This window comes from Macaca mulatta, chromosome 8 (genome assembly GCF_049350105.2).
Source record: "Macaca mulatta isolate MMU2019108-1 chromosome 8, T2T-MMU8v2.0, whole genome shotgun sequence".
NCBI classification, from domain to species: domain Eukaryota; kingdom Metazoa; phylum Chordata; class Mammalia; order Primates; family Cercopithecidae; genus Macaca; species Macaca mulatta.
Window position 1 is genome coordinate 95,416,222 of NC_133413.1, and position 25,060 is coordinate 95,441,281.

The 25,060-nt window shown below is 36.4% G+C and overlaps 1 protein-coding gene and 1 pseudogene across 11 annotated transcripts in view; one reads left to right on the forward strand and one right to left on the reverse strand.

The window, feature by feature from the left end:
- RALYL (RALY RNA binding protein like) overlaps nt 1–25,060 on the forward strand; it is a 735,427-nt gene that overhangs the window by 625,592 nt on the left and 84,775 nt on the right.
- LOC100429903 (glucosamine 6-phosphate N-acetyltransferase-like) lies at nt 23,522–24,410 on the reverse strand (annotated as a pseudogene).

Consider the following 25,060-nt stretch of genomic DNA (forward strand, 5'->3'; position numbering starts at 1 on the left):
TTTATAAGTATTAATTATTTAATTCAAATTACCAAGAACTTCTGAGATGGTATTTTCAGTCATTTAACCTCATATTCAAAATCATAACATATCATTGCATGCAACACTGCTATCTATGTTTTATACAGACTTAATTAAAATGCTCCCTAGGTTGTATTGTGACCTCAGAAATGAAGCTAATGAATGTATATGAAATCCTGTACCTTCTATAAAGGCTAAACAAAGTACACAGTGATCATCCATATTCTCTTCATGTAAAAGTATACTCACATAGGTCCTAAAAATTCCTCTGAGCCATAGCTTCACCATTCCAAGCCTGTCTACCCATTGCTGTACTCCATTTCTTTTCAATCTACTCTGTTCACTGTTTCTTCACCCCCTTCCCTAAGTCTGTCTTCACAATCAATATCTATCTTTTCTCCTTAGCTCTCATTTCACTTTAATTTCTCCAGCTCACTCACGTTGACTGCTTCTCTGCACCCAAAGCTGAGGAACCCTGAGGCAAATTTAGATAAGACAAATGCTTGCCTGCTCTGACGGTATCCTTCTTAGTCACAAAACATATCTTAAGAATAATATATTGTTGGCCGGGTGCGGTGGCTCATGCCAGTAATCCTAGCACTTTGGGAGGCGAGCAGATCACCTGAGGTCAGGATCTCAAGACCAGCCTGGCCAATATGGTGAAATTCCATCTCTACTAAAAATACAAAAATTAACTGGGCATGGTGGCACACACCTGTAATCCCAGCTACTTGGGAGGATGAGGCAGGAGAATTGCCTGAACCTGGGAGGCAGAAGTTGCGGTGAGCCAAGATTGCAACACCGCACTCCAGCCTGGGCGACAGAGCAAGACTCTGTCTCAAAAAAATAATAGTAATAAAATAATAATAACATGTTGTTTACATGAGTGCACATGTTCTATTTTTAGGCATTTAAAACTAATTAAGTATAAGCAATGTTGTTTGTATCTGATCAAATACTCCTTTGACTAATATATTAAAGTTTATTATGAAAGGACTTTTGCACCATCAATATTATAGATGATATTGTATCAAAAAGTGGTGAAAAATGCGATGTCTTGCCTAGAGAAATCGTGCTATATTTGATGAGGGAAAAAAAGCTGTCATATATAGGCAGCCACAATACTGATGGTTAATGACCAGAAACATGGAATGGGGTTAGATTTTTAAGTGACCAGATCAATATTCTTTTATTACTTTGTACATGGCCATTGAATATTTCTATCACTCATTCAACAACATGGTTCCCAATTCCTTTCTACTCTTCATAAAAGCTTTTCAGAAAGCCACTCAAATCATGGAAATCAAAATAATTGTTAGGGGATGTGGAAGACAAAAAATGGAATATATGTATTTATTTGAAGACTACATGGAAAATGAAAGGTCAAGTTGGTCTGGCCCAAAAAAGGTAATAAAGCATGCTTTTTTCCCTACATTGATCATCAGCTCCTATTGTTAAAAATCTCTACACCTGAAGAAATCTTTTAGTTTGAATGCATATGTATCTGCCCTCAAGTCAAAAGGCCTGAAATAGCTTCTCTTCACGCCTCACTTCATGCAGTTTCTGTGCAGCCTTTACTGTTCTCCTGGCTATTCTGAGATGAAATTCCTTTTTTATTGTATACTTCTGTTTTAAAAGGCAGACCCTAAGTAATCTTTGTTTTAACTTTTCAAGAGTTTAGCACTGAGTATTAGAACCCTGAGAAAAACTTCCCCCCCAAAAATAATAATAATGTATCACTCAGCGAATGCTCAAAGTGGGAAAATTAGCATGGCACACATAAGATATTGCCTATGTCTTAAAAGTAAAGTGTGTGAAAGGCAACCCAAATGATTCTGCTGAATGGATATTTTAATTTATAGCTAAATGTTTCCATTCCCTCAAGAAAATTATTTTAAATAAGATTGTCCAAAGTATGTATGCTAAGGTGGGCAACTCACTTTAGTGCAGGAGTTCGAGACAAGGCTGGACAACATGGTGAAACATCTCTACAAAAAAATACAAAAATTAGCTAGCCGTGGTGCCATGCCTGTAGTCCTAGCCACCTGGGGGCTAAGACAGGAGGATCATTTGAGCCCAGGAGTTTGAGGCTACAACGAACCGAGATTACACCACTTCACTCCAGCGTAGGCAACAGAGTGAGACCCTGTCTCAAAAAAATAAAAGCATGTATGTATCTCTCTCCTACTTTGTTCAGTGAGAAGATGGACAGAAGTGAATCAGTGGACACATATAAGCATACTAGGCACAAGGCAGTCTACTCATAAGTACTATTATTCAAATGTATGACTGATTTGTTCTCGTGAAGTTATTTTTTATAAGTAAATTTTTATTTATTTTTTCCTGGTGCTTTATACCCATTTCTTTTTTTCCACAAATGATTGGGGTACAGGTGATATTTGATTACATGCGTAAGTTCTTTAGTGGTAATTGGTGAGACTTTGGTACACCCATCACCCAAGCAGTATACACTGCATCATATTTGTAGTCTTTTATCCCTCACCCCACTCCCAACCTCCCCCCCGACCAAGTCCCCAAAGTCCATTGTATCGTTCTTATGCTTTTCCATCTTCATAGCTTAGCTCCCACTTATCAGTGAACACATACGATGTTTGGTTTTCCATTCCTGAGTTACTTCACATAGAATAATAGTCTGCAATCTCATCCAGGTTACTGCAAATGCCACTAATTCATTTCTTTTTATGGCTGATGAATATTCCATCATATAAATATACACCACAATTTCTTTATCCATTCTTTGATTGATAGGCATTTGGGTTGGTTGCATGATTCTGCAATTGCAAATTCTGCTGCTATAAACATGCATGTGCAAGTATCTTTTTCATATAATGACTTCTTTTCCTCTGGATGAATACCCAGAGGATTGCTGGATCAAATGGTAGTTCTACTATTAGTTCTTTAAGGAATCTCTACACTGTTTTCCATAGTGGTTGTACTAATTTACATTCCCACCAGCAGTGTAGAAGTGTTCCCTATTCACTGCATCCACTCCACCATCTACTGTGTTTTGATTTTTTGATTATGGCCATTCTTGCAGAAGTAAGGTAGTATTGCTTACCTTACTGGTTTTGATTTGCATTTCCCTGATCATTAGTGATGCTGAGCATTTTTTCATATGTTTCTTGGCCCCTTGTGTATCTTCATTTGAGTACTGTCTATTCATGTCATTAACCCACTTTTTCATGGCCTGTTTGTATTTTTCTTACTGATTTGATTGAGTTCATTGTACATTCTGGATATTAGTCCTTTGTCAGATGTATAGACTGTGAATATTTTCTCCCACTCTGTGGGTTTTCTGTTCATTCTGCTGACTGTTCCTTTTACCATGCAAAAGCTCTTTAGTTTAATTAAGTCTCAACTATTTATCTTTATTTTTATTGAATTTGCTTTTGGGTTCTTTGTCACAAAATCTAGGCCAATGTCTACAATGTTTTTTCCAATGTTATCTTCTAGAATGTTTACAGTTTCAGATCTCAGATTTAAATCTTTAATCCGTCTTGAGTTGATTTGTGTATAGGGTGAGAGACGAGGATCCCGTTTCATTCTCCTACATGTGGCTTGCCAATTATCCCAGTACTATTTGTTGAATAGGGTGTCCTTTTCCTCACTTTATGTTTTTTGCTTGCTTTGTCGAAGATCATTTGGCTGTAAGTATTTGGATTTATTTCTGGGTTCTCTTCTCTGTTCCATTGGTCTATGTGCCTATTTTTATACCAGTACCATGCTGTTTTGGTGACCATTGCCTTATAATATAGTGTGAAATCAGGTAGTGTGATGCCTCCAGATTTGTTCTTTTTGCTTAGTCTTGTTTTGTCTATGCAGGCTCTTTTTTGGTTCCATATGAATTTTAGGATTGCTTTTACTAGTTCTCTGAAGAATGATGGTGGTATTTTGATGGGGATTGCATTGAATTCATAGACTGCTTTTGGCAGTGTGGTCATTTTCACAATATTGATTCTACCCATCCATGAGCATGGGAAGTGTTTCCATTTGTTTGTGTCATCTGTGATTTCTTTCAGCAGCGTTTTGTAGTTTTCCTTGTAGAGGTTTTTTGACTCCTTGGTTAGGTATATTCCTAAGTATTTTAATTTTTTTTTCAGCCATTGTAAAGTGGGTTGCATTTTCTATTTGATTCTTAGCTTGGTCGCTGTTGGTATGTAGCAGAGCTACTGATTTGTGTACATTAATCTTGTATCCAGAAACCTTGCTGAATTCTTTTATCAGTTCTAGGAGTTTTATGAAGGAGTCTCCAGGGTTTTCAAGAAAAACAATCATATTGTTAGCAAAAACAGTGACAGTGTTACTTCCTCTTTACCAATTTAGATGCCTTTTATTTCTTTCTCTTGTCTAGTTGCTCTGGCTAGGACTTCCAGTGCTATGTGAAGAGGAGTGGTGAGAGTGGGCATCCTTGTCTTGTTCCAGTTCTCACAGGGAATGCTTTCAACTTTTCCCCATTCAGTATTATGTTGCCTGTGGGTTTTTCATAGATGGCTTTTATTACATTGAGGGATGAGAGTTTTAACCATAAAAGGATGCTGGATTTTGTTGAATGCTTTTTCTGCATCTATTGAGGTTATCATGTGATTTTTATTTTTAATTCTCTTCATGTGGTATATCACATTTATTGACTTGCATATGTTAAACCATCCCTGCATCCCTGGTATGAAACTTATTTGATCATGGTGGATTATCTTTTTGATATGTTGTTGGATTCAGTTAGCCCATATTTTGTTAAGAATTTTAGCATCTATGTTTATCAAGCATATTGGTCTGTAGTTTCTTTTTTGATTATGTCCTTTCCTGGTTTTGGTATTAGGGTGATGCTGGCTGCATAGAATAAATTAGGGAGGGTTTCTTCTTTCTCTGTCTTGTGGAATAGTGTCAAAAGATTGGTACCAATTCTTCTTTAAATGTCTGGTAGAATTCTGCTGTGAATCCATCTGGTCCTGGACATTTTTTTGTTAATTTTTAAATTACCATTTCAGTCTCCCTGCTTGTTGTTGGTCTGTTCAGGGTATCTAATTCTTCCTGATTTAAGCCAAGAGGATTGTATTTTTTTCAAGAATTTATCCATCTCTTCTAGGTTTTCTAATTTATGTGCATAAAGGTGTTCACAGTAGCCTTGGATGATCTTTTGTATTTCAGTAGTGTCAGTTGTAATACTTCCTGTTTCATTTCTTAATGAGGTTATTTGGATTTTCTCTCTTCTTTTCTTGGTTAATTTTGCTAATGGTCTATCAGTTGTATTTATCTTTTCAAAGAACTAGCTTTTTGTTTCATTTATCTTTTGTATTGTTTCTTTTTATTTCAATTTCATTTAGTTCTGCTCTGATCTTGGTTATTTCCTTTCTTTCACTGGGTTTGTTTTTGGTTTTGGTTTGTTCTTGTTTCTCTAGTTCCTTGAGGCGTGACCTTAGAATGTCAGTTTGTGCACTTTCAGTCTTTTTGATGTAGGCATTTAGGGTTATGAAATTTCCTTTTAGCACCACCTTTGTTGTATCCCAGAGGTTTTGATAGGTTGTGTCATTATTGTCGTTCAGTTCAAAGAATTTTTAAATTTTCATCTTAATTTTGTTTTTGACTCAATGCTCATTCAGGAGCAGGCTATGTAATTTCAATATATTTGCATGGTTTTGAAGATTTCTTTTGGAGTTGATTTCCACTTTTATTCCACTGTGGTCTGAGAGAGTGCTTGATGTAATTTCAATTTTCTTAAATTTTTTGAGGCTCATTTTATGGCCTAACATATGGTCTATCTTAGAGAAAGTCCCATGCACTGTTGAATAATGTGTATTCTGCAGTTGTTGGATGAAATGTTCTGTATATATCTGTTAAGTCCATTTGTTCCAAGATATAGTCTAAATCCATTGTTTCTTTGTTGACTTTCTGTCTTGATGACCTGTCTAGTGCTGAGTGGAATATTGAAGTTCCCCACTATTACTGTGTTGCTGTCTATCGCATTTCTTAGGTCTATTAGTAATTGTTTTATAAATTTGGAAGCTCCAGTGTTAGGTGCATATATGTTTAGGATTGTGATATTTTCCTGTTGGACAATGTATTTTACCATTGTATAATGTGCCTCTTTGTCTCTTTTAACTGCTGTTGCTTTAAAGTTTCTTTTATCTGATATAAGAATAGCTACCCCTGCTCACTTTTGGTGTCTATTTGCATAAAATGCCTTTTTTCACCCCATTTACTTTAAGTTTATGTGAATCCTTATGTATTAGGTGAGTCTCCTGAAGGCAGCAGAGAGTTGGTTGGTGAGTTCTTATCCATTCTGCAGTTCTGTATCTTTTAAGTAAAGCATTTAGGCCATTTACATTCAATGTTTAGTATTGAGATGTGAGCTACTGTTGCATTCGTCATGCTATTTGTTGCCTGCATACCTTGGTTTTGTTTTTTGTTTTTTTCTTTTTAACTTGTATTTTTGTTTTCTAGGTCCTGTTTGATTTATGCTTTAAAGAAGCTCTGTTTTGATGTGTTTCCAGGACTCGTTTCAAGATTTAGAGCTCCTTTTAGCAGTCCTTGTAGTGGTGGTTTGGTACTAGCAAATTCTCTCAGCATTTGTTTGTCTGAGAAAGATGGTATCTTTCCTTTATATATGATGCTTAGTTTCGCTGGATACAAAATTCTTGGCTGATAATTGTTTTGTTTAAGGAGACTGAAGATGGGGCCCCAATCCCTTCTAGTTTGTAGGGTTTCTGCTGAGAAATCTGCTGTTAATCTGATAGGTTCTCCTTTGTAGGTTACCTGGTGCTTCTGTCTCACATCTCTTAAGATTCTTTCATTCATCTTAACTTTAGATAACCTGATGACAATGTGCCTAGACGATGATATTTTTGTGATGAATTTCCCAGGTGTTCTTTGTGCTTCTTGTATTTGGATGTCTAGTTCTCTAGCAAGGCCAGGGAAGTTTTCCTCGATTATTCCCCCAAATACGTTTTCCAGACTTTTAGATTTCTCTTCTTCCTCGGGAACACTGATTATTCTTAGGTTTGGTCATTTAACATAATACCAGACTTCTTAACATAATACCAGACTTCATAATACCAGCTTTGTTCATATTTTCTTATTTGTCATGGTTGGATTGGTTTAATTTGAAGGCCTTGTCTTTGAACTCTGAATTTCTTTCTTCTACTTGTTCGTTTCTATTACTGAGACTTTCCAGAGCATTTTGCATTTCTGTGTGTCGTTTCCTGAATTTTTTATTGTTGTTTTCTTTATGCTATCTATTTCCTTGAATATTTCTCCCTTCACTTCTTATGTCATTTTTTGGACTTCCTTGCACTGGGCTTTGCCTTTCTCTGGTGCCCCCCTGATTAGCTTAATAACTAACCTCCTAAACTCTTTTTCAGGTAAATCAGGGATTTCTTCTTAGCTTGGATCCATTGCTGGTGAACTAGTGTGATTTTGGGGGATGTTAAAGAGCCTTGTTTTGTCATATCACCTGAGTTGGTTTTCTGGTTCCTTCTCATTTGGGTAGGCTCTGTCAGAGGGAAGGTCTAGGGCTGAAGGCTGTTGTCCAGATTCTGTTGTCCCACAGGGAGTTCCCTTGATGTAGTACTCTCCACCTTTCCCTATGGATGTGGCTTCCTGTGAGTCAAACTACAGTGATTGTTGTCCCTCTTTTGGGTCTAGCCACCCAGCAAGTCCCCCCAGCTCCAGGCTGGTACTGGGGGTTGTCTGCAGAGTCCTGTGATTAATGGAGTCTGTCAGGATTCTTAGCTTTGGTGGTTTAATGTTCTATTTTTGTGCTGGTTGGCCTTCTGCTGGGAGGTGACACTTTCCACGGAGCATCAGCTGTAGTAGTATGGAGAGGAAACAGTGGTGGGTGAGGCCCTAGAACTCCCAAGATTATATGCCCTTTGTCTTCAGCTACCAGGGTGAGTAGGGGAGGACCATCAGGTAGGGGCAGGGCTAGGCATGTCTGAGCTTAGACTCTCCTTGGATGGATCCTGCTGTGGCTGCTGTGGGGGATGGGGATGAGGTTTCCAGGTCAATTGAGTTATGTACCTAGAAGGATTATGGCTGCCTCTTCTGAGTCATGCAGGTTGTCAGAGAAGTGGGAGAAAACTGGCAGACACAGGGCTTAACCAGCTCCCATGCAAATCAAAGGCCTGGTCTCAATCCCACCATGCCACCGCTCACAGCCCTAAGTTGGTTTCCAGGCAGCGGATGAGCCAGGCTTGAGAACTTGCCCCAGGCTATTGGCCTCCCAGCTGTGGAAGAAAAGGGTTTGGTTCTTTCCCAGCCTGTGGAGTCTGCACACTGGATTCCCACTCTCCCTTGAGTTTTGGCCAGGAGGCTTCTTGCCCCTTTCAAGTTCTACAAAGTTCAGCTGGAGATTTCCTACTCCCTGTGGTGTTTTTCCCCCACTCCTCTGGTCACCCTCCTGATGGATCCCTGTGGTGCCAGGGAGGAATGGCCTGCTTGAAGACCCAGCGAGCTCCCAGGGCCTTTCCCACTGTTTCCTCTACCCCTGTATTTCATTCAGCTCTTGAAACTGACTCAGCTCTAGATAAGGTCAGAAACTTCTCCCGCAAACAGACCTCCAGTTTCTCCAGTGGGGGGTGTCTGTTTGGGAGAGGAGGATCTTCCTTTCCCACTTCTGCCGTTGGGGCACTCACAGTATTTGGGGTGTCTCCCAGGTCCTGCAGGAGCACTCCGCCTCCTTCAGAGGGTCTGTGGGTCCTCTTGAGATTGCTGGTTCGTTCTTGCAGTTGATCTGGAGCTAAAATTCACCACACAAGCCTCTTCATGCTGCTCTGTCTGTCCGAGTGGGAACTGCAGTCTAGTCCTGCCTCCCATCCTCCATGATGATCAGATTTATGACTTTTAATCCTGGTCACATGCCAGAATAAGTGCATGGTCTGTGGTTTATTATATCAGTTGACATGTGAGTATATAACATTGAATTTGTCCCCAGCACACCTCACATTAATTTTAATTCTATGTTCAATAAAAATGTGTGAATTATATTAATGAATAAATCACTGCTAAATATTGCATACTTCAGTTCACTGCCCATCAGTGTCTTAAAGTATTTGTTAATATGCACTGGCGAAAGTTGCTTTCGCCCTCATAGACTCGGACACCTACAAGCTAGATATGTTAGTTTAGGCAATTACTTAAACTCCCAAGCTTCAGGTTCTTGTTTGTGAAATGGAGATTAAAAGATTTAGATAATTGATATCAAACATTTAGCACAGTTTTTGGTACATAAGAGTTGCTCATAAATGTTAGCTATTATTACAATTCTGGAAGGTATATTTATGTATCATGTTATAAAGAGTCAATCAATCAGAAACCTTTAAAATAGTTCATAGAATAAATCTCCATTTTTATAGGCAGCGTTTTGAGTTACATTATAAAAAACAAAAGTTTCATTATAAAAACCAACAAAAGTTATTATATTGGGGAAAAATAAAAATTGTCATGAAATGAGTTATCAAGCAATATGAGTACAGATGTTTCAGATTTTAATGATGAATACTGGTAATTGTCATTTAAATTTTTTAAGTAGGAATATTGATATATTTTTAATATGCATCTCATTTTAAATTGAGAAGCCAAATTCTTCCCTGGATAAATGTACTGTACTAATTTTGAAATAAAATGTTTTGGTCACAACATAGACCCAATCTGAATATTGCAGTGGAAAAAAAAACTGTCAAAGAAAGTTACAGAAAATTATTTCCTTACTGAGAAAGATCATGGACTTGTGAAAAGAAGTTGAGTGAAATCTCAGGTCTCTGATCCTGCAACTATATATATGATATAAAAAGAACTTTCTTCATATGCACCAGGAAATGATTTCTAAAATAGTATCATTGAGGGGGAAACCCACTCCCCCACCAGTGTTCATTTAATGTAGTTTCCCTCTAATACACCTAGAGTGAGGCATGAAGGCTCATCCCAAAGTGTGATTCTGTTTGCCCAGGTATATCAACAGATGCAGTGTTTTCCAAAGCTACCTAGGTGATTCTGATACCAGTGCGGCCTGAGAGCCATCATCTACAAGGTGCTTCCATCCCCCTCCATTTTTTTCCATACACACATGCACAAGCTGTCATTATAAACACTTATCATCTCTGGAGTCCCTTCAGAAAAATCTTTGAAATATAATGTCTCACAATCCCTCCCTGTTTTAAATGCATGTGGTGGAGGCAGCCACATTGAACTAGAACTATCTTAGAGTTCACTTAACAGAGACCAGGATAGATGCAAAGAGCCCAGAATAAATGCCATGGAAGCCTCCACACTGCCTATGCCAAAGTACATATAAATTCATTCTGATGTCATCTTAGACCTAAGGCTGGGATAATAAATTTTAAACTTCAAAATATTAATATAAATTCAATATTTAATAAATGTCTGTTTATTAAATAGTAATATTTTCTATTTTAAACTATTGTAAGTATATTATATATTTACTATTATATTTAAATGTATAAATGCATAATATTGAATATGTTTATATTATTATAAATAAAATACATTTATAAAATAAATTTGAATATTAAAGTTCTTGCACACCTTAACATTTTTTAAGATGTTAAGCAACCTTGCTTTTTAATGGAGGGCTAAAGTTTGGGGGCTCATATTCCAATCATCCTTGATACATTATATTTTAGAGCAATTAATGTAATAAAATTCTACTAGGAGAATGGTTCCTTTCAATGTTGCATCAGATAGAATCTGATCTTGGAAATAAGCTGAGAGAAAACAGGCATCAAGTTTGCATTTAGAAAGGTGAATAAGGCCAGGTGCTGTGGCTCACACCTGTAATCCCAGCACTTTGGGAGGCTGAGGCAGGCAGATCACAAGGTCAGGAGATCGAGACCATCTTGGCCAACATGGTGAAATGCCGGCTCTACTAAAAATACAAAAGTTAGCTGGACATGGTGGTGTATGCCTGTAATCCTAGCTACTCAGGAGGCTTAGGGAGGAGAATCACTTCAACCGGGGAGTCAGAGGTTGCAGTGAGCCAGGATCGTTCCAGTGCACTCCAGCCTGGCGGACAGAGAGAGACTCCGTCTCGAAAAATAAAAAAAAGGTGAATAAGCACAGAGTGATCATCTCAATTAAGAGTCCAATATATAAATCTTAGTTTAAAACCAGTCTTGCCTTGAAAAAGCTATTTACAACTTTTTAATGAAAAATACAAATGAGAAGGAATCAAAGATCCTTCATTTGAAGGCTGAGATATCCATTGTAAAATTACATGTCAAAAAATGCATGAAGTTTCTTCAAGCACTGACTGTTGATACCTTGCAGACACTGAGCCACTTTGAACATACACTCACAGCACCAAAGGAAACTCCACATGAATTATTTCTTCTTGTCTCTTCAGCATGAAGTTGAACTTTTAAGAAGACTTTAATATGAATTAGTTGTAATTTGAAATTAAATATTGATTTATACCAATTTTTCATTTGATGAAGTTTTCATAAGTAGCTTTATTATGAGGATGTTTATTACGTGGGTAAAAAAACTTCAGATTTTTTTCTCTGTATCAGAATAATTTAAATAACTCAGAACAATTTAAAAGTTATATATCTCAGAATATATTATTTCCTAGGTTTGGTTGGAAGATCTTCAAGAACACATCATGGCGGGGCCGGGGGAATGGTTAATGGATACAAAAAAAAATTAGAAAGAATGAATAAGACCTATTTGATTGCACAACAGGGTGACTATAGTCAATAAGAACATAATTGTACATCTTAAGTAACTCTGTGAGTGTAACTGGATTGTTTGTAACACAAAGCATAAATGCTTGGGAGAATGGACACCACATTCTCCCTGATGTGATTATTACACATTGCATGTCTGTGTGAAAATATCTTATATACCCCACAAATATACATGCCTACTATGCACCCACGAAAGTTAACATTAGAAAATTTAAAATTATAAAAAGAAATATGTAAAAAGAATCCATCAAGGATAAAAATACCAGAATTATTATATTTCTCTCTAGTGAAGCAATGACTGTATGTGTGAGCTAAGCATGGCCCAGCCAAGCCTGGATCTCCTAAATCCTTTGAGATGCAAAGGATCTATTCTACTAAATCCAAAAAAGAAAGAGTAAATACTGTCAGAGCAACAAAGCTTGCCCTGCATCCAAAAATGATCTTATAATTGCTAACAGCTGTAGTTTGCGCAACCATTTTCCTTGAGGGATATTTTCTCCCTTTTCTTTCCAGTCTTGAAGTAGAATTTAGATCTTCAATATACTTCTGCTGTTATGAAAACTTTATTAAACCTTGATATTCTTATTAGGTTAAAGATTCACATTGTTTTACATTTATCCAGGTTTTGTAGGAAACCTCGTATTTAGTAACAGATGCTATATATGATTATAGTATTAGCCACTTGCTTTAAGAGCACAAGTTCTATAATTTGATTTCCTTCCTCAGAATCCCATTCTGCCACTTCCTAGATAGATGGCGTTGGCAATTTAACTTTCCTGAGTCTCCATTTGCTCACCTAAGTTAGTAAGTAACTAACCTTTTATTTTTATTATTAAGTAATTTTTTTGAGACAGGTTCTTACTCTGTCTCCCAGGTTGGAGTGCAGTGGTGCAATCACAGTCACCGCAGCCTCAACCTCCCAGCCTCAGGTGATCCTCCCTCCTCAGCTTCCCAAGTGGCTGGAACTATAGGCATGAGCCACCACACCTGGCTAATTCTTATCTTTTATAGAAATGGGGTCTGTGTTGGACAGGCTGGTCTTGAACTCCTGGTTTCAAGCAATCTTCCCACCTCATCCTCCAAAAGTGCTGGGGTTACAGGCGTGAGCCACCATGCCAGGTCATAACTAACTCTTAACAGCTGTTATGAATGAGATAATACTTAGTGTCTGACATAGTAAACAGGAAATAAATACCAATTATTAAAAACATTCTGTGCAGCAATTAAGTTATATTATAAATCTTTTCTAAAGTTTCACTGAATCACAGAAATGTTAACCAATTGAATCCAACGGCCTGAATATTTTAGAAGTGTTAAGAGAATCAAATTATCAGTTCAGAAGAGAGTGAAATCAGCACAGGAGTGATAGACTGCTTTACTAGGGGAGATCGCTGAGGAAGAGAGACAAGAAGAAACAAAACAGCAGCCTGAAGACAGGAAGACAATTCTGGACTGTACTTAGAGTGATATAAAATATGGAGTACAATATTAAAAACTTTAATAATAGGAACATGAAAGAGGGAAAGCAATACTAATTTAGGGATGGTTGGTAGTAGAGCACATAAAAGCAAAAGCAGATCTGTATTAATGCCATCAAATGATAGCTGTCTATGAAACATTTAGGAATTGAGAAGTTAAAGAAACTGGTCAGATTATTAGGAAAATTTTCAAGACAAAAGTAGGACCTGAGTTTTTCTTCAAGGTGAGGTAAGAATTCAGTACGGAGCTACTAAAATGGCATTCCTGAGAGACAGAGTTGGATGAGTGGCAGCAGAGAAGGCACCGTACCCAGCGTATCAGACATTCCAGTCTAGTGAGCTAGGAAGATTCAGGAAAAGACAAAAGATAAGATTGGCTAATTCAGGGAGAATCTGTATTGAGAAATTATCCTAATACAAGGAGCTTTCTGCTCATTCTATGGGTGAAGTGGAGTCATTCAATGATGTATACCTGCTTGGCTGTTTTGCTTTTAACTGAAGAATGATGTTATCCAAAGTGAGCCACTTATAAAGCGGCTGCAGAAGTTCAGGTATGACTTGAAAAGATGCAAGACTTGAATAGAATGAAATAAGAATGTAAAGAAAATGCCTGATGAAATCGCATTTTCTTTAAGAATGTCGAAATCAGTGAGTGAGTGATGTCTTAAAGTTTTCTCAGTTAGACTTGATGGGATCATGGTGACAGTATGACAAGCTAAAATCCATGTATAGTGTTGAAACTAAGGGAAGGTTAACAAGAAATTGTCCCTAAGCTTTAAATATGCCCATCTAACATCATGGAATTACTAATGGCCAATTCAATGCCTGTCTTTTGATGATGCGGTTTCAATTTTCTCTATGTCTGCAGGGAAAAAGGGATAAGGAGATAAAGCCAATTTTCTTCTAAAAATCTACTTTTTGGGGGTTTTTTAAGACTCAGACAGTGCTACCACAAAATTAATGATTTCTTTACCAACTGCATTTGCTTCATTTTTTTCCCCAAAGCCCTCCAGGCTACTTCTCTGGAGAGTACACAAAGTTTCCACAGCGCTATTTTTGTAATCTAAAGCAGTTGTGCTTTCAGGCCTGATGCTACAACTGTAATTTTAATTTATCAACCTGCCAGTCAGTGAAATGCTGTAAAAACATTTGAAAGCTTAAACCCATCATTTATTTCTGCACCTGTCAATGACACTTTTCTGTACTTGTCAAAATCATTTAAACTGCACTATGATGGCATATACAATATCACCAATAAATTGGGTAATCAATCATGTATGTGCATATTTTGACAGTGGCGTCTTGAATGCATGGTCTCCTGGATGCATTTTTAAGAAGTAGGGGCTCATTACTGTTCAATAATAAAATACAGTAGAGTCATCAAAAAGAGTCTCCCTCAGTCTTTTACAATTAAAAAAATGTCTTCGGAAACAGAGGGGCTGATTGTGCCTGAAATGGCTTTTATTTCTTCAGCAAAATGTTCTCCTTGGGGAAAAGGAAGTAATTGCAGATTATAGCAGGCAGGAATATAGTGTTACATGGAGGGAAGAAAATGTATAGGATCATTAAATAGATTTATTTAAGTTCTGCTTATAAAGAAAGCAGTGGTGCAGTACTTTATAGCTGATGATATTTCAAAAGAGTGTTATCAGCACTTCCACCACTATCTAATTTGTTCATATAATAAAGTGTCACATTAAACCCAATATCACAATTCATATCAGTTTTACTTTAAAAATTGATATCGTTATATATCATAGGCAACCCCAGCCCCAAAAATGTTTGATGAGATCTTTTATCACAATAAATTATAGAATTTAAAAAATCAATCTATTAGAGAGAGAGAACCTGTTAAATCATTAAATCCACTCAACCCAGTAACCAATTTGATGTCATTTAGTCTGTGTTTCTAAGATAAAATGTTGTTAAAATTGTAACTTAAATAATATTGTCTAAATAATCTAACTGTACCCTCTGAACTCTTGGTTGTAGCAATCCTCACCATTTATTTATATTTTTTAAAAAAGCAAGTCTTATGAGAAACCCTTTAAAATCTATGAAGGATTTATGACCACTTCATACCATGCAACTCTAAATTAGCCAAACTAATTTATAGACATCAAATATTTCTACATAAGAAAATGAATCAGTAAACTAGACATGCATAAGATCTCACTCATGGGAAAGAACTAACCTTAAGTGTTGTTTCAGAATCACATTTAAAACAAACAGAGCTTTGGGATGTGTATTAATATACACAACTAGCACTGTTTCCTTATTGCTACCAGTACTGTTTTCAAGGAACATGATTTTGTTTTGTTTTTTTAATTTCACTCTAAGTTCTGGGATACATGTGCTGAACATGCAGGTTTGTTACACAGGTATACGTGTGCAATGATGGTGTGCTGCACCTATCAACCTGTCATCTAGGTTTTAAGTCCCGCATGTATTAGGTATTTGTCCTAATGCTCTCCCTCCCCTTTCCCCTCACCCCCTGACAGGCCCTGGTGTGTGATGTTCCCCTCCCTGTGTCCACGTGTTCTCATTGGAACATGAGTTTTTTTAAGGTGTCAAGCCACATCGGAAAGGGTAATCATATAGTCAGGCTGTTTAAAGATATATTTACTGAATGTGTATATGAATAAAATAGAAATGGTGGCTAAGATTAGACGTCATATGTAGAATCAGTACTGCACAGTTGTTATTGCTTTGATTTAAAATAAGATCTTAGTCTCATATACTTTTAATATCAGTCCTGAAAGCAGTCACTAAAACTAATGCAAAATAAGTGCTCTGATTTCACTCGACTACCTTCAACTCATCTCAAAGAAAGCTAATTAAGCTTACTTGAAGAGAACTCATTTCTCTTTTTTTTAGCTCCATTAAATATACTGAAGACTGAACTTTCAATTAAATAATACTTGATTATCTAAATAATTTTTTGACAATTTAAATAGCATTTATTTCAGACAGTTCAAAGTATTGATTATCCTTTATTTTGTGTTCTTCAATGAATCTTTACCGATTCTCATAAAAACAGAATAGATATCATCATTCCTTTAATACTGAATCAGTGAGATACAGAGACATTATGATAACTCCATAAATAAACACAGAATATCAGCAGCTATTTTGGAATGGAGTCCAGTCTGGGACTTTTGCTTACAAAGCTGGCAATTTCATGCATCTTAACACTTCGTGCTTTCTTCTGAGTTTCATCTGCACTTGAATGTCTAAATAATAGCTTTAATTATTCATGAAAATAATCATGTACATAAAAAGTAATTTATTGCTTTTAGAGCCATTGTGAATCCCAGATTTGCACTATAAAAGTGCTAGCAAAAGTTTTAAAGCCTCACTTCCCAATCACATTCTGTTCATCCAGCCAGGAAAGACTGATCTTTATTTCATCAATCTCAAAATGTGACCTTTTCAACACTTTTAATGACATTTTCAAAGTACAGAAATGCTTTTTGATTCAAAAGGATTTTCTACTTTATTCTGCAGAACAAGTCAGCTATCATAGTATAATCAATAGCTGCCAACTATTAGCAAAAGCCATGTATCACTTATACTTTAAGAGCTTATCAGGAAAAAAATGCATTCAGTGGCTATATTTTGGCATGCTAAGGTAGATATTAAAATGAAAAGTCAATCCTCAAGTGTTTCATGTTTTAGAAATGTTATTATTTCCTTAGTAAAAATTTCACTAGATCACATTCAAAATATACCATTAGAAGCTGCTGGCCACATTCAACTTCAAAATGAGATAATGTGCTTGTAGTTTTATTCAGTGTTAGGCAACCAACTACAGTTTCCTCTTAGCTTCAATGAAAAGCATATAAAAGATGAAACACTTGTTGAGACATTTCTTCCAGATACTGGCTAAATTATCATATCATGCAAGTGGTATTTCAGTTAAGTGTATATTATAGCCCAATTGGATACTAAAAGTCTTGAAAGCCTTTTTAAAAGTGAGGTTCTCTAGAGAAGTTATTTTAAAGAAGTGTTCTGTAAATCATGGGCCTTTGATTATCCAGCCCATGGCAGGCTAAGCACTTCAAATTCCCATGTAAAGCCAAGTCACAAATTAAGGGACTGCCAATAAATCAAAGCATTCATTCCTAATTTTCTTAAGTTGCCAGGTTTTAGTTTGAAGCTCTTGAGAAAGGATTTGATAGCATTGCTGCCCTTTCTGTGAAGAACAGTTGTCTAATTTCATTAAGTGCATCAATTCAACATTTGAAGGGCACCGTGTATGTGCAAAATATCATGTGATAACAATGGCAGTTGCTGTTCTAAACTAGCCTGCTAGACAGGGATAGTTTCCTACTATTGTGACTAAAAATTGAGCTTTCCTTCCTTATTACAAATAGAACAACAAATCATCCTTGATAGGGAATTTAGTAAAATATTTAGACATTTATTTTGGCAATATAAGATGAAGAGTGGTATCAAAATCATTTAGACTTAACTAACAAATATGTCTTCAAAAAATTACGCAATGCACATTGTTTTTAAAAGCATCATTAATTGCCTAACAGTACCCTCCAAACTGCAAATCAGGGGTTAAAAATAGGAAGTGAATCTTATGATGCAATTTCATTCTAATCAAGACTTTTTTTTCCAGTATCTTTATTGTTATTTTTGAATAAATTCAGTTATATTTAGATAAAATTTATTCAGTGCAAAATTCCATTGAAGTTATATTTGGTAGGTGCAAAGCAAGATGTGAGGTGCACTGAACTGCTGCTTCATCTCATAGCGGATTCAGTAAAGCAGTGCCAATCAATGAATTGTTTTTACCATTTCATTTCAGAAAGTAGGAGTAAGCATTTTAAAACTTATAGCATGTTTATATGGCTATGATATCTAAATGTATGATTTTGTACAAAAGTATCAGACTGTGATAGAATGTAAATATTTTAAATAAAAAATAAAAATTTGGTCCTTTACCACAATTAAGCCAGGAAGATTTAGACAAGACTACATCTTTGCCTTTGGGGAGGTTGTAATCTAATGAACAGTACAAAAACCAATAAGTTAGTGTCTATAATACAAGGTATTGCTTGGGAATTCTAATCTGCTGAAGAAGATAAAATAAAAATGAACATATATCTATAACATAAGTCATTCTTTGAAAACTCTTGAAAGAGAGGAAATAAAAGGTTGTGGGACTAGTGATACATAATGGCGCACAGCGCCAGATGGGTTTAGTTTCTGTTTGGAGATAGGTAGTAGCACCATTTGGCTGGACCAAAGGGCATCTTAAAAGAGACACTGGATGACATGCCTAGAAAATTAAACAATGACTATATCAAGGGAGACTAGAAAACCCTGAATATGTTTTAACTTTTCTTCAACTCCCCTCTCCCTTTCTCACCCCTCCTGCCTCTGCCTTATTCTCTTACTTACTCTCTCTCCTCCTTGACCCCTATTTATTTTCCTATCATTCTCCTTCTTTTCTTCTCTTTCCTCATCTCCTCTTTCTTTCCTTCTCTCTTCTTCTCTCCTCACATTCTCTCCTTGTCCTACTTCTTCACCTCTCTCTATTCCTCCTTCTTTCTGCTGCTTCTCTATATTTTTCTTCATTTCAAAAAATGCATGCCTTCCATCAGAAGAGAATATCTCAAAATATTAAGAGCCATCTATGACAAACCCACAGCCAACATAATATTGAACAGGCAAAAACTAAAAGCATTCCCCCTAAGGCCTGGAACAATACAAGGATGCCCACTCTCAGCATTCCCATTCAACATGGTACTAGAAGTGCTAGCCAGAGCAATCAGGCAAGAGAAAAAAGTAAAAGGCATCCAAATAGGAAAATAAGTCAAACTATCTCTCTTCACAGATTACGTGATTTTATACCTAGAATGCCCTAAAGACTCCGCCAAAAGGCTCCCGCAACTGATGTGCCACTTCAGTAAAGTTTCAGCCTACAAAATCAGTGTACAAAAATCAGTAGCATGTCTATATACCAATAATGTTCAAGTTGAGAACCAAATCAAGAATGCAATCCCATTTACCATAGCTGCAAAAAAAATAAAAATAAATAAGTAAACCAAGGAATACATCTAACCAGGGAGGTGAGAGATCTCTACAAGGAGAACTACAAAACATTGTTCAAAGAAATCACACATGACACAAATGAATGGAAAAAACATCTATGGCTCATGAATTGTAAAAATCAGTATCTTTAAAATTGCCAGACTACCCAAAGCAACCTATAGATCCAGGACTATTCCTGTCAAACTACCAACATCATCTTTCTCAGAACTAGTAAAAGCTATTCTAAAATTCAAAGGAAATAAAAAAAAAAAAGAGCCTGAATACCCAAAACAATCCTAAGTAAAAAGAACAAAGTCAGAGGCATTACAGTACCCAAATTCAAACTACACTATAAAGCTACAGCAACCAAAACATCATGGTACTGGTACAAAAACAGACAATAGACCAATGGAACAGAATGGGGAACCTGGAAATAAAGCCACACACCTACAGCTATCTGATCTTTGACAAAGTCAACAAAAATAAGCAATGGGGAATGGACTTCCTATTCAATAATTAATACAAAAATTAACTCAAATTGGATTACATATTTAAATGTAAAGACCTCAAACTATAAGAATCTTAGAAAAAAACTTAGAAAATGGCATTCTGGACATCAGCCTTGGGAAAGAATTCATGGCTAACTTCTCAAAAGCAATTGCAATGAAAACAGAAATTGAGAAGTGGGGCCTAATGAAACTCAAGAGCTTCTGCGTGCAAGAGAAACTATCAAGGAAGTAAACAGCAAAATATTTTGCTCCCTACAGACTGGGAGCAAAATATTCACAAACTATATATCTGACAAAGGTCTAATATCCAGAATCTATAAGGAACTTAAACAAATCATCAAGCATAAAACCCCATTAAAAAGAAGGCAAAGGACGCGAACAGACATTTCTCAAAAGAAGACATAAAAGCTGCCAACAAACATGTGAATAAATGGTCATCATCACTAATGTTCAGAGATATGCAGATCAAAACCACAATGAAATACTATCTACTGCAGTCAGAATGGCTATTATTAAAAAATCAAAAAAAAACAACAGATGTTGTCAAGGCTGTAGAGAAAAGGGAACACTCATACACTCTTGGTGGGAATGTAAATTAGTTCAACCACTGTGGAAAGCAGTCTGGAGGTTTTTCAAAGAACTCAAAATAGAACTACCATTCAACCCAGCAATCCCATTACAGGATATATCCAAAAGTAAACAAAGTGTTCTACCGAAAAGACACAAGCACTTGCATGTTTATCACAGCACTGTTTACAATAACAAAGACACCACCAAGCTCAGTGGCTCACACCTGTAATCCCAGCAATTTGGGAGGCAGAGGCAGGCAGATCACCTGAGGTCAGGAGTTCAAGACCAGCCTAGCCAACATGGTGAAACCTCATCACTACTAAAATTACAAAACTTAGCTGGGCATGTTGGTGCATGACTGTAATCCCAACTACTTGGGAGTCCGAGGCAGGAGAACCTCTTGAACCCAGGAGGCAGAGGTTGCAGTGAGTCAAGATTACACCACTGCACTCCAACCTAGGAGACAAAGAGAGATCCATCTCAAAAAACAAAAATATAGCAAAGACATGGAATCAACCTAAATGTCCATCAATAGTGAGCTGGATAAAGAAAACGTGGTACATATACACAATGGAATACTACACAGACATGAAAAATAATAAAATTATGTCCTTTGCAGCAACATGGATGTAGCTAGAGGTCATTATGCAAAGTGAATTAATGCAGGAACAAAAAAAAAAACAGAAATATTGAATGTTCTTACTTATAACAAGGAGCTAAACATTGGCTACTCATGAACATAAAGATGGCAGCAATAGAAACTAGGAACTACTAGAGAGGGAAGGGAAGTTTGAAAAACTGTTGGGTACTATGCTCACTATCTGGGTGATGAGATCAATCAAACCCCAAAACTCAGCATCATGCAATACACCCAACTAACAAAAAAGTACATGTGTACCCCCTGAATCTGAAGTAAAACTTGAAAAAAAATGCATGCCTTCAACAAGGAGCTTTCTTTGCTTTGCAATAGATCTCACTACTGGAAGGGAAATTAATATATGTGAAATGTTTGCTGGGTACCAGAAATAACATAAATTCCTAGTACATCAGCCTATTCTCTTGTTTTGCAGTTGAGAAAAAAAAATTTACCACTAGCTTAATGACATATTTAAAATACTAGGGTATATCAAAAATGTCATCATTTTTTAATATTAGGCCAGTATGAGACTGTTCTCTATTTGGGAATTAGCTGTTTCTCCTCTCTGAGGAAATTAGTCACCCCAAAAGACAATCAAATGCTGACATTTGACATGCCCAATAAACTACTAGGACCCTTCACCACCATGTTCCAGTGAGGCCCACCAGTCGATAAGCCCTGCCCACATATACATCCACACATATACACACCCACACCCACCCACCCACCCACCCACCCACACACACACATACTCACAAAGCTGACAGCCAGGTTTTTGATGCCTTGCCCTGAAATATAAGCTAATCAACAAGGAAAGAATCACCAGGCATTTTAGGAAATACTCTAACATGGAAGAAAATCCCAGAGAAAATCAGATTTCCACAGAAATAGGGGAAATAGAGAGAGTACAAAACTAAACAAAAATACTAAACAACTCATAATTAATGCCCCTAGAAATAGGAAAATGTATCTACATTTCAAAGTATTACTTAAAAGAATATATGAATAACGAGAAAAATCTTCTCAGAAATTAAAAACTTTATAGCAGAAATAGAAAATTTAATAAACGTTTGAAATATGAACTTAAAAGATCAGAAAGATAAACAGATGGAAAATAGTAAAGAAAAGATTTTTAAACAATTAGACCCTTACTCCACGGGTTCAATATCAAGCTAATAGTGTTCTCACAAAGGGAAAACTCAGAGGACATTATTCAATCAGAATACAATAAAATATCCCAACACTGAAAGATGCTAGTTTTCCAATAAAATATGCTCAGCACAATAAATGAAAGATGACCCAAACTAAAACAGATTACTGTATGTAAGACCTTAAATGTCTAAATAGAGGAATAAAAGCCACATACCAAGACAGACTCAGAATAACATCAAATTTCTCAAGATTAGAACGTGCAGACAATAGAAGAATGCCTTTAAATGTCTTTTGATCACATGAATAGACTTATTGTAACATGGAATGCTGAAGATTAGTGCCATTAGAGTATCTAATTCTGACTTCAACTTTTAAAATAATTAAAATCAATAAAATCAAAAAAATCAAAACAGGATAGTTACCAGAATAATAGTGCCATTATAACCACATTAAAAAGAAAAGCTTCCATCAAAATTTTATGATGTGACAAATCCAGTACAATATATTTTATTAAATATTGCATTCCACTCAATTTTGTAATATTCCGTTTTTTGATGAAAATGTTTTTCAGAAGAGATGCTTCAGATAAAAAGAAAAATTGGAATAGAAATACATATGTTGAGATTTCCCAGTGTTACTGTTACAAAGTACCTTAGATGTCCTGTAATAATTGTTCATAGGTATCTTTAACAAATGAATAATTATTAATATATTTCACAGATAAGTCACTTGATACTTTTTATTGACATACAACTAAATAAACTTTTAGTAAAACATTTAAATTGTTTTACTTTGAATCGCTTCACATTTTATAAGTTAGTTTTCATTTCTTCTGCTTCTTTAAAAGGCTTGGCCAGGTTGTTTGTCCATAGTAGGATCAACAAATTTTGAACTGTACTATATTTGTATAATAACTAATTTATCCAACTTAATATGTGGGAAATAATGCCTCTCTCTGTATTTAGATATGTTTATTTGAAACAAAAATAATTAATTTTATGTATGTGATAAGAAACAGCCTATTAAATATATACCTTTTTAAAAATAAGCAGCACAGATAGCAGATACAGAACTCTTTACTATCAGTACTCTTGACTACCAAGGAATGAAGCCACACTCTAGAAAAATGCAAGGCAAGAAAAAATTCAAATAACCCCTTTAGGTAAAAATCATCCCTTTAATAATATTCATTTGTAATTCAAATTCACAGCATATCCCATCAGCCCAAGGTAATCTTCTAAAATGTCATTATACTTGCAATATTATAAGTTTTTTTCAGACCAATATTTATGGAGGTCACTGTGCTACATCAACAAAACATTTTAACTCCAGTGAGAGTATAGCTTTGTAGCATTAACTCCTTTGACAATTGTCTTTCTAAAAAGATTTTTACTTTAGAAACCTCTAATATATGTCGTTTTCCTCAGATCCAAAGTATCCAAATGTTTTGTTAAAACCAACATTTTGTAGTAGACATTCAAGGGTAATCTTATAGCAGTTCAGTTTCTTCCTTAGCAAAGACAAGTTGATAACAATTTGCCAAGCTGTCTTCCCTGCATTCATTACTAACAGCATCTACTCTTTCTCTCTTAGCACAGGAATGGATGAATTTACGTTCTATTATCAGAGTTGCCATAGCAACACTCTGTCACCGAGTCACATCTTCCACAACTGTAACATAATGATCCCCAGATTTCTTTGTATGCTCAAAAGACTTTATACATTATCAGGGTTGACAACTCCAGTGGCAGTTCGCTGACCCAGTACCTTAACAAAAAAAAAACCCTATGTTAGTTGTATTAGTCCATTTTCATACTACTATGAAGAAACACCCAAGACTGGGTAATTTATAAAGAGAAAGAGTTTTAATGGACTCACAGTTCCACGTGGCTGGGGAGGCCTCACAATCATGGCAGAAGGTGAAGGAGGAGCAAGGCATATCTTACGTGGCGACCGGTGAGAGAGCATGTGCAGGGGAACTGTCCTTTATAAAGCCATCAGATCTCGTGGGACTTATTCACTATCATGGGATTAGTACAGGAAATACCCACCCCCGTGATTCAGTAGGACTTGCAGGGATTATGGGAGCTACAACTCATGATGAGATTTAGGTGGCAACACAGCCAAACCATATCATCAGTAGACAAAGAGGCCTTAAACCAAGCCTTCTGGCAAGATGTGTTGGAGAAATAACTGTAGCATATGTAGCTGTATTCTGATTCTAGTCCACTTCTTTAAGTAGACTTGGGTCAAACATAGGAGTTTCATCAGGTTTCATCTTTCCAGGAAGATCTGTTTGATAAAGCTGAGGCAGGCCCACCATGGCCCTCAGGACACCAGGTCCCACTCTCACTTCCCGACCCCCAGCCCCTCTTCACTGCCTTTAAAATTTTGAGGGAAAATTATTTCCAGCCAGAAGGCCCAGACAATCAATCAAACCAAATACACTGTTAATCAAACACAAAGACTTTTAAAAGATACAGGTGACTCTTGTTTTTTTTTTTTTAATTATTATTATTTTTTATTATTATACTTTAAGTTCTAGAGTACATGTGCATAACGTGCAGGTTTGTTACATATGTATACTTGTGCCATGTTGCTGTGCTGCACCCATCAACTCGTCAGCACCCTTCAACTCGTCATTTACATCAGGTATAACTCCCAATGTAATCCCTCCCCCCTCCCCCCTCCCCATGATAGGCCCCGGTGTGTGATGTTCCCCTTCCCGAGTCCAAGTGATCTCATTGTTCAGTTCCCACCTATGAGTGAGAACATGCGGTGTTTGGTTTTCTGTTCTTGTGATAGTTTGCTAAGAATGATGGTTTCCAGCTGCATCCATGTCCCTACAAAGGACACAAACTCATCCTTTTTGATGGCTGCATAGTATTCCATGGTGTATATGTGCCACATTTTCTTAATCCAGTCTGT